Raw genomic sequence first — 13,915 nt, forward strand, 5'->3', positions numbered from 1 at the left:
CCACTCTGCAGGGACCAGACCTTTATATAAGAGAAAAACAAAATGTACAATAAATACTCATTATTTGTGGAATCTGTATTTGTGATTCTTCCCTACTTGCTACAGTTTATTGGTAACTCCAAAGCAATACTCATGGTGCCTTTGCAATCATTGGTGGATACACACCTGCAGATAGTGGTGAAAAATTTGTCATCCAACATGCTTGTTCCCAGCTGAAGTCAAAGAGGGCATCACTCTCCCTTTTAGCTTCAGCTCTAATACTGTAAATAAGTCTCTTTTTCATGGTTTATTTAGAGGCACATTTTTTGCACTTTTGTGCTCTTTGTTAGTAATTTCTCAGTTTAAAATGGCCTCCAAACACACTGCTAAAGTGTTATCTTGTGTTCCTAAGCACAGGAAGCTGTGATGTGCTTTAAAGAGAAAATGCATGTATTGATAAGCTTCCTTCAGGCATGAGTCACAGTGCTGTTGACCAGGAGTTCAACATTAATGAATCAACAGTATATATTAAGTAAGGTGTCGTTAAACAGAAACACCCATAAAACAAATTGTGTATTGAATGGTTGATGAAAAATGTTGTGACCAAAGGCTCATAGGAACCTAATCCTGTATATTCCCCAGGAGCAGTGGTTCTGTATTTGCTAAGTCAGTGTTCACACTGACTTTATAGAACATAACTACTGCAAATAGTGAGATTCAACTGTATTTCTTATTTAAGCCCCTGTATTCTGAGATTAGCATTTACCTTAACTAATGTAAGATTCTAGTGTAGTTCCTGTTAGTCAAAAATAAATAGTGTATGTATTGATTCTAAGGTATATTTTGTATCACCAATGTCCCCATACTGCACACTTACAAGGGGGTAACTGGAGTTTAATGAAGGAACTATTTACAAGAGTGTACAGTAAGGGAACTGTACTGCGGTGAATAGGCCTCCAAAGATCCATATCCTTCTCAGAGCCCCAAAATGTGACCTTACATTGAAATAGGGTCTTTGTAATTAGTTAAGATCAGGTCATACTAAAGTAGGGTAAGCCCCAAATCCATTTTGACTGCAGTCCTTATAAGAAGAGAAGAGACACAGATGGGGGAAGGCCACGTGAAGAAGGAGGCAGATACTGGAATTATGTATCTACAAGCTGATTAATGCCACAAATTGCCAGCAACCACCAGGACCAGAAAAGGGTTAAGAAGGAGTCTTCCCTAGTCTTCATGCAGACAAAGCATGGCCTTGCTAGCACCTTCATTCCAGGCTTCTAACCTCCAGAACTGTGAGAGGATAAATTTCCCTTGGTTTAAGCCATGAGGGTTCTGGTACTTTGTTAAGGCAGCCCTAGGAAACTAATTCAGGGGCTAACAAGGCACAGTGGGGCACTGCGGACTGTAATAGGGAGATGCTATTATCAGCCCTGGACCCAAAGCGGGAAGGGCAGGAGTGGCTTCCAGAACTCAGAGAGAGAGAGAGAGAGAGAGAGAGAACTCAGAACTGTGGGGGAAAGGGTCGCTCAATAGGAACTACAGTCTTAGGTACCTAAATGTAACCACTGTCAAAACCTTGGTCTATAGGGAGGGACCCAAGAGAATAAATACCTTAAGCTTTCTCTCCAGCTGCCCTTCGACCTTCTGTTTCCCCTTTCCGTGGACTGAACCTGATTAGAAGCCAGAGATAAGGGCACCTACAGTGCTTAGTGATCAGCCTTCTGGGCCCAGAGCAGGGTAGATGGAGAAGGGTGCAGAGTGGATCTGAAGGAACAACGACTATTCGGCACGTTTTCTCCCTCACATTTACATCTGAAGTCATCTTATAATCAGTGGTATGTCATTGTTTAATTGGTAGTATCGTATCTTTGTTTTTTGTTTTGACACAGAGTTTCACTCTCTCACCCAGGCTGGAGTGCAATGGTGCAATCTTGGCTCGCTGCAACCTCGGCCTGCTGGGTTCAAGCGATTCTTGTGCCTCAGCCTCCCAGGTAGCTGGGACTACAGGCACACGTCACCATGCTCGGTTAATTTTTGTATTTTTAGTAGAGGTGGGATTTCACCATGTTGGCCAGGCTGGTCTTAAACTCCTGACCTCAAGTGATCTGCCTGCCTCGGCCTCCCAAAGTGCTGGGATTACAGGTGTGAGCCACTGTGCTTGGCCAATATCTTTTTACTTTCTTAATGCTACATTAAAAATGGCATGTGCTATAACTGATAGAGTCTTAGGCTCAATAAAATACATTAATAAACATAATGTTGGGTACTCAGGATTGACAGAAATATAGACATATGAGACCCCGTTCTATGTGTACTGTCCAGGGAAGGGAACAGGAGTAATAAGTGAAGAATATATTAACAGTGCAACTCAGATGACAAATGAATATTTTACAACTGAGTATGTACAGGCTCGACTGATCTGTTGAGGACTGGACCAGAGGGTGTGCCCATGGCCCATAGCATGAATATGACACCGGACCAGTATCATTGCTGCTCATTTCTGGTCAGACTATAGCATTATGTCCCATTCTAGGGCAAAGAGAAATATAGAAACTCTGAAGAGTATTCATAGGAGAGCCACAAAGATGTAACGCCTTTGAGGAAAGGTATATTGCAGTGGGCCCTCTAGGAATCAGCTGGCAGGAGGTACAGGCGGAAATGACTGTAGGGGGGAAAGGGAAGACGGGGAGAACCTGAGTCAGGTGTAGGGCAAGTAGGAAGAAGGAGGATACAGTAGGAAGAAACTTAGCTCTGTGCAGCTCAGAAAATCTCAGCTGTGCTAGTGGGGACACCCAGAACAGAGACTGCTCATTGGAGGAGCCTCGCATTGGACAGGCCTCATTGGACGGGAATGACCTGGTTCTAGATCCCCTATGGGCACAGTCATTAGCTGGGAGTGTCCCAAAGAGACACTCCCAAAGAGACATTCTCTTGGTAAGAATACCGTGGTGGATTCTGAATTTGCTACTGCTGGACATGGTCATCTAACGACACTCCTCACAGAGGCGCTCACTCAAAGGGAGGTTTGAGCAGTGTACTCCCCAGTGCACTCCCCATAGCTACCACAAATGGTTAAAAAAAGACTACAGCTTTGGTTTGGCTGGGGCATGATTTGGGTGTTTTTTCCTCCCGTTACCATAAAAATGATTATAGGTAGACTCTACTAAGAGTATGGGTGATGGAGACCAACATGCATGAGTTCAAATCTTGGTATTACCACTACCCAGCTTGGGCAACATAGGGAGATCCTGTCTCTAAAGAAATTTAAAAATTTTAAAAATTAGCCAAGTGTAGTGACATGTTGCTGTAGTCCTAGCTACTCAGCAGGATCTCTTGAGCCTAGGAGTTAAAGACTGCAGTGAACTACGATCGTGCCACTGCATACCAGCCTAAGTGACAGAGTCAGATGCTGTCTTGAAAAAATAAAAAACAAACAAATCCAACAATAATAATTCCTATCATTTGTATTTGCTTTTAATTTACAAAGCATTTTTTGTACATCCTCTTATCTACCTCATGAGATGGCATTTTGTGAGTGTGGAAACAGGTTCAGAGACATTCAGTGACTTCTGCAAGGGCAGAAAACAGAGCTGAAAGTCGAACCAAGGTCTTTCCAATACAGCATAGCTGTCTCATCATAAGGCCATAGACCTTGAACATCCTCCACCAAATACCTCAGTCCTTTAGTCTCTGTTAATCTGTTGTTTCTGCTCAGCCAGAATGCCTTTCTACCAGTCCCAAATTCATAGCCTTCTGCATGCATCAGAGCTTCCCCCTTAATGAGGAGGAGCCACTCTCCATGCTTTTGTTAGACCAAGGGGCCTAATCCCTTCCATCTTTGCCTGCAGACTCCATCACAGTAACTCTGGCTAACATAAAGATGTGCCTGATGAATCATTACCTTGTTTGTAAGATGATGGTGCCAGCCTCTATGGGCAGACCCAGAGTCAGTTCATGATGATGCTTAAACCTGTCTACCACAAAATGAGCAAAACAAGGACAATATAGTGAATTTTGGTAGCACTGAATTGATCAGATTAAGGATTATTCTTTATTCTGAGATTATGTCCTTTTTAAAATTTTTTTTGCGGGAGTGGAGGCAGGTGGGCTTAAAATATCCTTTTTTTTTTTTTTTTTTTAAATAAAATGATGATGCTAGTATTATAGATGGTAGTTTGAAAAGTTTAATGTCTTCACTTGGCAAAGTATCAAAGTGGCAACCTTATGTCTTTCCCCAAAATGTCTTAGAAGGTTTTATTAGTCTTGGAATTCTAGACATCTGGGAACTACCGGCTTGGGGGATGATTTAATATTCTCTGACTCCCTAGAGTGTCACCAGTGGTGTTCTATGCCTCAGTGAGGTAGTAGCTGATATGGGTTTCCTAAATGTCTTTTAGTTAAAACATTAGCCTTGTGTTTAATATAGGCACGTGAGTGTCACCACTTTCTACCAAATGACTTATGAAAATAGTGACACAGGCCGGGCGCGGTGGCTCAAGCCTGTAATCCCAGCACTTTGGGAGGCCGAGACGGGCGGATCACAAGGTCAGGAGATCGAGACCATCCTGGCTAACACAGTGAAACCCCGTCTCTACTAAAAATACAAAAACTAGCTGGGCGAGGTGGCGGGCGCCTGTAGTCCCAGCTATTAGGGAGGCTGAGGCAGGAGAATGGCGTAAACCCAGGAGGCGGAGCTTGCAGTGAGCTGAGATCTGGCCACTGCACTCCAGTCCGGGCGACAGAGCGAGACTCCGCCTCAAAAAAAAAAAAAAGAAAAGAAAATAGTGACACAGCAAAGTAACCTGGTGTATGGAAATACCTCCCAATTGTACAGGCTCTTCATGAATTAAATAAAGGGAGGGCACTGGAGAAATTAAAAGTCTCAAAGGTAGTATGTCGTAGTGAGCAGGGATCCCCAAACTCCGGGTCGAGCTCAGCCTGTTAGGAACTAGGCCGCACAGCAGGAGGTGAGTGGCCAGCGAGTGGGCATTACCGCCTGAGCTCCACCTCCTGTCAGAGCAGCGGAGGCATTAGATTCTCATAGGAATGTGAACTATTGTGAACTGTGCATGCGAGGGATCTAGACTGAGTGCTCCTTATGAGAAATTAGTGCTTGATGATCTGAGATGGGACAGTTAGTTTCATTGTCTTCCACAAAACTGGTCCCTGGTGCCAGTCAGGTTGGGGACCGCTGAGAATGTAGATTCTGGAGTCAGATAACCAAGGTTCAAGTCCCAGTGATGTCTTACCATGTCACACACTTAGGAGACAAATTACTTATCCTGTCTCAATTTCCTCGTATTTAAAATGGAAGTAATACTAATGGTGCTAACTTTATAAGACTCTTCTGAGGATGAGATATGTATAAAGCACTTAATATAGTGTTTGCTGTATAGCTAGCACTTGATAGACATTTGTTATAGATAGGCGTGGAGAAAAAGGCAATGGGGTTAGAGGGAAAGAATTCTGAGATCCACATATGGGATAAGAAGAGCAACAGGGCTTGTGAAGGTTTATTGTTTTGTTGTTGTTTTTTTTTTTTTTTTTTTTTTTTTTTTTTTTTGAGAGGGAGTCCCGCTCTGTTGCCCAGGCTGAAGTGCAGTGGTGTAATCTCAGTTCACTACAACATCTGCCTCCTGGGTTCAAGTGTCCCCTGCCTCAGCCTCCCAAGTAGATGGGATTACAGGCATCCACCACCATGCCCGGCTAATTTTTGTATTTTTAATAGAGACAAGGTTTCACCATGTTGGCCAGGCTGGTTTCAAACTCCCGACTTCAAGTGATCCACCTGCCTTGGCCTCCCAAAGTGCTGGGATTACAGGCGTGAGCCACCACGCCCAGCCTAAAAATGTTTTTAATCATCATCTAACAAGAGAAAAGAGAATAGTTAGGCCGGGTGTGGTAGCTCACACCTGTAATCCCAGCACTTTGGGAGTCTGAGGCGGGCGGATCACGAGGTCAGGAGATCGAGACCATCCTGGCTAACACGGTGAAACCCCATCTCTACCCAAAATACAAAAACAAAACAAAACAAAACAAAAAATTAGCCGGGCGTGGTGGCCGGTGCACCTGTAGTCCCAGCTACTTGGGAGGTTGAGGCAGGAGAATGGTGTGAACCTGGGAGGTGCAGCTTGCAGTGAGCCAAGATCGCACCACTGCACTCCAAACTGGGTGACACTGCACTCCAGCCTTTTGAGACTCTGTCTTAAAAAAAAAAAGAAGAAGAAGAAAAGAGAATGGTTTAATTTGGGCTCGGGTAGCGCTGTTGTAAAGCAGCAGAAAATCATCAAGATCTAAACGGGAGGTAAGAAAAAATAAAAAGACGAAATGTCTTTATTTATGGGACATTTGGCTCTGGAGGAGAAAGCCTGGGAAAGGGGGTTTTGTTGCATCAGGATTGAGTGAGACCCCCAGCCAGGGAAGCAAATTTGGTCTGCACAGGAAACCTGCTTTTTTGTGTGTGTACCAGAAGCTCAGCAACAAATAATTTCCCTCAAAAGCCTGGTTTTTAAATGTGCTAACTAGACACTGATCTAGAATCTACAGCCCCCAAATTTAAATTCCGGAAATATGCTATACGGGCTGAAAATAATGAAAATTTAAGACAAAATTATCATAAAAAGCAAATCACATAACGAAATGCAATGCATGAATCTTTAATATATTCTGGATTTTAAAACGTTAGTAAAAAGGCATTTTGGGAAAACTAAGAAAATTTAAGTAAGGACTATATTTTAGGAGATATTAAATTAGTGTTGATTTTCTTAGGTGTAATAAATGGTGTTGTTGGTACATAAGAAAATGTACTTATTCCTAGTTGCTGCATGTGAATTATTTTGGGGCAAACTGTCATGAGGTCTGCAATTTACTTTCAAATAATGCAGGAGAGAGGAATCTCTCTATACAGACAAAGGATATAGCAAGCAGTGCAAAATGCTAAGAAGTGAATTTAGGTGAAGGATCTACAGGTGTTAATTGTATTACTGTACTACATGTCCCATTTTTTCGTAGATTTGCATATTTTCTACATTAAAAGTTTGGAGAAAAACTAACTGGATCGCGCCTCACTTACAAATATAAAAAAGTCTTAGCGAAGGGAAGAAAAGTGAAAGAGTCAGGGTTCTGTTTCAGTTTCCCCACGTGCAGAGTGTGGGGGAGGCTGCAGTTTTAAGCGCTTGCCTGGGCGCTGGCTTCCGTCTTCTGGGCTCGGTGCGGTGACTTCCAGCAAGGGAAGCCACCTACTTTGCACTGGCTTCGCGGGCCCCACGGTTATCTTAAAATGTTTTCTAAAGTATTTGAATTGGCGATGAGACTTTGTGGTTCTGGGGAAGGTAAAAATGGCGATTAAATAGTGAGATTTTAAAAAATAACACCAAAAGAGTCACGCGTGCACGTGGAGGAATGTGAACGTGGCGAGCGGCAGCACCGCGCGCGGGGAGATAGATGCTCCGGGCACCGGTGGAGCTATGTGGGCTGCGGGCTCCCGGCGCTGCGCGATGCTGCGACGCGCCGGGCGAAGCTCGGGGCGCGCACAGGGTTAACGCCGGGCGAGGGGACCGCGCGTCCTCTGCCCGCCCACATTCCTCCGCTGAATGGAGGCGGTGGTCTGATGCCGGTGGGGTGATTTCGCCCCTCGGCGTCCGACCTTCCCACTGGCCAGGCCCGCGCCCCTCCCGGGCCGGCCCTGAGTTGCGCAGTCACGTTACCTTTCCCGCTATTCACGCGGCCTTGCGGGGTTACAAAGAGGGACATTAAGAAGTCTATGGGCATCGCAGGAGCCCGGAACGTGGGGACGATTACCGTGTCTCTGAATGCCCCTGTCCCCCAGCCTTGTAATCTGACCCCTTCCATGATGTTACAGGGGGCCCTGTGTTTGCAGATTTGTTTCTTTGTCTGAATTTTGGCAATAAAGTGAGCTACAACTTCAGAAATGTGTGTGTGCCCTTTCATTAAATCCGCATTAACCAAACAAAAAGGAGACACTTTCATTGATTTGCCTTTGTCTAATTTATGAAACATATTTTACAAAATATAAACCTTTTTACTAATAGGGAGAAAATCAGGTTTTAGGTCTATGGAGACCTAAATGAAAATACATGTTTTCACAAATAATGCTCCAGAATCAAGTCTAATCATTTAACCTTCTCTTGGATTAACCACATTTTGGGATTTTTTATTTGACAGCTTCAGCTGGCACTTTCTTAAAAAATTGTATAAAATACATAAAACATAAAAGAGAAGCAGATGCGGTGGCTCACCTGTCATCCCAGCACTTTGGAAGGCTGAGGCAGGCGGATCACCGAGGCAGACGGATCAGGCGGGCGAGACAGCCTGACCAATGTGATGAAACCTGGTCTCTACTAAAAACACAAAAATTAGCTGGGTGTGGTGGCGTGTGCCTGTAACCTCAGCTATTTGGGAGGCTGAGCAGGAGAATCACTTGAACCTGGGAGGCAGAGGTTGCACTGAGTAGAGACGGTGCCATTGCATTCCAGCCTGGTAACAAGAGCGAAACTGTCTCAAATAAATAAATAAATAAATAAATAAATAAATAAATAAATAAATAAAACAAAACATAAAAGAGGCCAGGTGCAGTGGCTGACACCTGTAATCCCAGCACTTTGGGAGGCCGAGGCGGACAGATGGTTTGAGGTCAGGATTTCTAGACCAGCCTGGCCAATGTGGGGAAACCCTGTCTTTACTAAAAATACAAAAATTAGTTGGGTGTGGTGGTGCTCACCTATAATTCCAGCTACTGAGGAGTATGAGGAATGAGAATCACTTGCGCCTGGGAGGTGGAGGTTGCAGTAAGCTGAGATTGCCCCACTGCACTCCAGCCTGGGCAACAGAGCAAGACTCTGTCTCAAAAGAATACATAAATTAAATTAAAAGAGTGTAAATTCTTCACTTTTATTACATGACTCAATGACCATGATAATTAGAGACAGTGTGATTAAGTGTGTGTCAGTCCATTGTATGTTGTTATAACAGAAAACCCAAGACTGGGTAATTTATAAAGAAAAGAGATTTATTTTCTACAGTTCTGGAGGCTGGAAAGATCTGGCAACTGCATCTGGTTGGCTTCCAGTGTGGGTCCTGTGCCGCATCATCACATGGCAGAAGGCATCACAGGGCAAGGGGAGTGGGGGTGCACTAAGACCCAAACTGGCTTTCATAAGAGACTTACTCTCATGATAACTAACCCACTCCTGTGATAACCCATTAATCCATTCATCCATCAATGGATTAATCCATTCGTGAGGGCAGAGTCCTTTTGACCCTAATCCACCTCTTAATACGGTTATATTGGAGATTACGTTTTAACATGAATTTCAGAGGGGACAAACATTCAGAACATAGCAGCATGCAGAACAAAATGACATTTATTATTACTAGAGAAAGTAAATTAGCATGCACAGAAAGAGTGAAAGGAAATGTCCAAGGAGAATGTGAATTTACTTCTTCAATTAGTAATTCTTCAATTCTTCAATTAGTTCAAGGGCTCATGATGAACCAGGCTCTGGAGAATGAGCAGCCATTGGTCCTGCCCTCAGGGATGTCCCATTCATCCTGAGGAAGAGTGTTGAATCAAGTGGCCCGTATCGCCAAAGCTGAGTACCAGGTGCTGCAGGAGCCCCTCAAGGAGCGATCCTCCATGGGTTCGGGGTCACAGGTGTGTGAATACGGGGGAAGGAGAATTCTGGCAGGTTTCCTGAAAGAAGAAGTACTGAACTGAAACCTGAAGAAACAGTGGAAGTTAGGCCAGTGGATCTCCAACACTGCTGGATGTTGGAATCACCTGGGGAGCTTTAAAAAACTCCCCACAATTAAATCATAATGTCTAGCTTGAGAGTCTGGGATCAGAATTTTCCAAAAAATATTCCAGGTGATTCCAATGAACAGCAAAGTTTGGGGAATTACTAAGGCAAGGGGAGGGAAGCTGATGTTTTTAGATTTTCTCAAGGAAAAAACTTGGCCAGCGGGCATGGTGCAGGTGCTGGGATGTAATTGTTCTTTGATTCCTCCTTCTGCTTCTCACTGCCTTGCCTCTAGTAAGCACTCAGGAATATTTACTGACATTGGAGCAAAAGCTAATAAAAATTTAGATGTATCCAAAAACCAGGACTTCCTCAAGAATGCCTTTTAGCACTCACTGTTGATGAATTAGGGTCTAAGATTTATAGCGGCAGGCTCTCACAGAAGAACATAAAATCCAGCATTTTGACAGCTAGGGGGAAAAAAACCCCTCTTCTCTCAATTCCTGTTCTCCATCTTCAGTCGTTGCTATAATTGTAACTTCACAGGCAACCGTCCAAGCAATTTTGTTTCTATCTTCAAATGGCTTCCCCCTCTTTATTAAAAAAGCACAAGGCCTGCCAAAATTCAGAGTATTTTAATTATGAAAGGTCAAGAACAGCCTAAGAAAGAGGCCACATAAGAAAGCATATTCCTGCTGCTGAAGGGAGAAAAGCTGTGGGGGCTGGAAGCAAGGGCCCACCGTCTACCCAGGGGCCACATTTTATGCCTGCTGCCCTCAGAGAGCAGGATTTGCCCATCACTGTCTCCTGGCTAAGCTCACTTTGACATTCTGCCCTCTAATGTACCTTGGCATGAAACGGCCCCTGGCAATTTATCTCCTGCTTTATATGGTAATTCCAAGCCTACAGGGTCTTTACATGGGAAACGGAAAAGAAGACCTCTTTTAATCCAGGCTGAGGCAGCCTGCATTTTCTTTAGCTCACAGACCGCAGGGTAGGAACGCCTTTTCTAGAGGTAGATGGGTCTCTGACATTCTAAGAGATCCATCGAAGCTCAGACTAAGAACATGATGTCACACCACTCATGGAGCGCCCCGGGGAGCAACATCCCCACATTGGCTCTATCTTATTATATTCACCTCCAGGAAGCTTTACGTCTCTCCGTAGGAAAGCAGGAAGGGAAATGCAAAGTGGATTCTCTCATAGGTCCTCCCCTGAAGCACTAGGTCCAACTGTGACCCCTTGGGCTTAACAGGAGGAGTTTTGTGACTTAAGATTCAAGCCACAAAAGCTCTCTCAAATGCAGGAGACTCCGAGGGAACCAGGCAGGGAATGGGGTGTGGCGGGAGAGGACTTTTTTCATTAGTCCTGGATCACACACAGGTGGTAAGGTGTCCGTGCCTCTGAAACCAAACCGTTGTGCATGATCAGCACAAAGCCCTGAGCAGTGGAAGCTGACCTAACATGAAGGAAAGCCTGTTGACAAGGACAAGGAAGCAGAGTGTGTTTCGTGGAATGTAAGTGTGGGTTTTGAAGCAGGCTCCCCAAGGCTCGCTGGGAGCTGTTGCTGAGCCCTGAAAAACAGTCAGGATCTTCCAAATATCTTTCCTCTTGGACACAGTGAGGTCACGCCTCCTCACATTTATATGCAGTTTCTAATCTGCCAAATGTTTTCACAGACATTACCTCATCTGAGCCTCTTAGCCCCTCTTCGAGTCGCCAGAGCATATGTGATTACTTTCCCTCTTTTAACAGCATGGGAAACTGAGGCTCAGAGGCAGTAAGTGACATGGGGGAAAGAGCTGCCCTCTTGAGTCCAGATCTGACTCTAAAGTGCTTTCTATCCACTGGAATTCTTCAAGTCTGGGTTGAACGTGACTTGTATCTGAACCACCAAGGAAGTTCAGGAAAAAAATAGATGTCTGGGCCCCACTCTGACCTTCTGAAACTGACCCTCTAAGGCAACACTCAGGAACCTTTTTTTGTTTAGAGACAGGGTCTCACTCTGGCAGGATCATAGCTCACTGCAGTCTTGAGCTCCTGGTCTCAAGCAACACTCCGGCCTTAGTCTCCCAAGTAGCTGGGACTACAGGTGTGGGCCACTACCCCCGACTTATTAAATATATATATATATATATATATATATATATATATATATATATATATATATATTTTGTGTGTGTGGTACAGACGGGGTTTCACTAGTTGCCCTGGCTGCAGGAGACTATTTTTAACCTGAAGATTCCCCAGCCGATTCTGGTAAGAATCGCTTTTGGTAACTACAATATATGTCAACTTTATATATAAGCCAAAAGCCAGCCTCATGCTTAAGGGAAGACCCCTACAAGGGAAGAACCCTAGAAACATTTCTTTTAAGTCGAGAACCAGATAAGACGGCCCACCATCACTATTTAGCGTTGTTCTGCAAATACTAGCCGATGCTAAATTTTTTTAAAAGTTTAAAAAATTTAAAGGATAAAGTAAAATTATTTTTACTTCCAATTCAGATATAATCTGAACAACCCAAGAAAATCAACTGAAAAACCATTTCAAATAATAAAAAAATTCAGTAATATGGGTGGATATAAAATTAATAAATAAAAATTAATAGCTTTCCTATTTATACATAAAAAGCAATTATAAGACGTAATGGAAGAAAAGATTCCATTTATAGTCATAACAGAAAATATATACCTAAGAATAAATGTAACAATCAGAAGAATTATTACTTAGAGACACTATTATTATTATTATTTTATTATTATTATTATTATTATTATTATTATTATTATTATTATTATTTTTGAGATGGGATCTCACTCTGTTGCCCGAGTTGGAGTACAGTGGTGAGATCTCGGCTCGTTGCAACCTCCACCTCCTGGGGTCAAGCAATCCTCCCACCTCAGCCTCCTGAGTAGCTGGTCTATAGGTGTGTGCCACTACACTTAGTTAATTTTTGTTTAAAAATTTTTTTGTAGATACCAGTTCTCACTATGTTGCCAAGGCTGCTTATATACTATTCTTGTACAGAAAGATTCAATAATATAATTTAATTTCCTCCTCAATTAATATATAAAATTTCCATGACCTAATGACATGTCAACCTATTTGAGGGATGAAGTGTGAAATTTTACAAACTGATTCTAAAGCCACTGTGGAAAAATAAATGTACAAAGATTATTAATTTTTTTTTTTGAGACAGAGTCTCACTTTGTTGCCCAGGCTGGAGTGCAGTGGCGCAATCTCAGCTCACTGCAACCTCCGCCTCCCAGGTTTAAGTGATTCTTCTGCCTCAGCCTCCCGTGTAGCTGAGACTACAGGTGTTCTACCCCTCAATGTGATGGTATTTGGAGATGGGGACTTCAGAAGGTAATTAGATTTAGATAAAGTCATAAGGGTGGGGCCCTCGTGATGGGATTAGTGACCTTACAAAACAACAAGTTTAAGATCAGGGTGCCAGCATGACCGATGTCTGGTGAGGCCTTTTTCCTGGCTTGCAGACAACTTCTTCTCACTGTGACCCTTGACGTAGACAAGGAATTAATTTTCTTTCTTTCGGTCACGAGGGGTGGCCCCCTCTCACAACATGTTAGTGGATAGTGAGAAGGCAGCTGTCTGCAAGCCAGAAAGAGCCCTCACTAGAACACAATCATGCTGGCACCCTGATTTTGGACGCCCAGCCTCCAGAACTGTGAGAAAATAAATGTCTAAGTCACGGAGTCTATGGTATTTTGTTATGGCAGCCTGAGCTGACTAAGACAGCAGTATATTATATAATCGTGGAAAACATGATGGCGTTGCAACAATTGGGGAAAATAGTGTTCAATCCAAATCTTACCCCTTACATCAAAACACACTTTAGATGAGTCAAATAAGTAAAAACAGAAAACAAAATCACAAAACTACAAGAAAAAAAAAAACAGTTTTACTAATCTTGATATAGAGAAGTCCTAACTATAACCACGAAACCCAGAAGCTTTGAAAGACTGATAAATTCCACTTCATAAAAATTTGAAATATCTCCCTTTCCTTCCCTCCCCTCCGCTTCCCTTTATTGGCAGAGTCTCACTCTTCACCCAGGCTGGAGTGCAGTGGCTTGATCATGCCTCACTGCAGCCTCAACTTCCTGGGCTCAAGTGATCCTCCCACTTCAGCCTCCCAAGTAGTTGGGACTACAA

Source organism: Rhinopithecus roxellana, chromosome 11, assembly GCF_007565055.1.
Source record: "Rhinopithecus roxellana isolate Shanxi Qingling chromosome 11, ASM756505v1, whole genome shotgun sequence".
Lineage (NCBI taxonomy): Eukaryota > Metazoa > Chordata > Mammalia > Primates > Cercopithecidae > Rhinopithecus > Rhinopithecus roxellana.